This window comes from Austrofundulus limnaeus, unplaced genomic scaffold (genome assembly GCF_001266775.1).
Source record: "Austrofundulus limnaeus strain Quisiro unplaced genomic scaffold, Austrofundulus_limnaeus-1.0 Scaffold4518, whole genome shotgun sequence".
Classification (NCBI taxonomy): Eukaryota; Metazoa; Chordata; class Actinopteri; order Cyprinodontiformes; family Rivulidae; genus Austrofundulus; species Austrofundulus limnaeus.
Window position 1 is genome coordinate 10,608 of NW_013956920.1, and position 433 is coordinate 11,040.

The following is a 433-nucleotide window of genomic DNA, read 5'->3' on the forward strand; positions in this document are numbered from 1 at the left end:
TGCAGTTCATCAAAAGCCTGCTAATTAGTTACCAACTGAAATCAGCTGTGTTGAAACAGGGAAACAACTAAAACATGCAGGGCACTGATGACCAGGGTTGAAAAAAAAACGGCTCAACTGACCCTTTAATTTTGAAGATGCATAAAGATAAGAAATGGATGATCTGTGTATATAGCGGTGGGAAGCAATTTGACAGATGTGAATTCAAGAATGACTTTCAGAGTAAAGTAGTCAATAACAAACCCATATTGATGATTGTTGTGTCATAGCTTGTTTAGCAGAGGATGGTTTTGATCCATCGACCTCTGGGTTATGGGCCCAGCACGCTTCCGCTGCGCCACTCTGCTTGACACCACAGATGGGACTTGAACCCACAATCCATGGCTTAGGAGGCCAGTGCTTTATCCTTTAGGCCACTGGGGCCACATGATAC

The 433-nt window shown here is 43.6% G+C and overlaps 1 non-coding gene across 1 annotated transcript; it reads right to left on the reverse strand.

The window, feature by feature from the left end:
* Positions 1 to 275: 275 nt before the first annotated feature.
* trnam-cau (transfer RNA methionine (anticodon CAU)) lies at positions 276 to 347 on the reverse strand. Its single transcript has one exon. It is a non-coding gene; the product is annotated as a tRNA-Met (tRNA).
* Between the last annotated feature and the right edge of the window lie 86 nt (positions 348 to 433).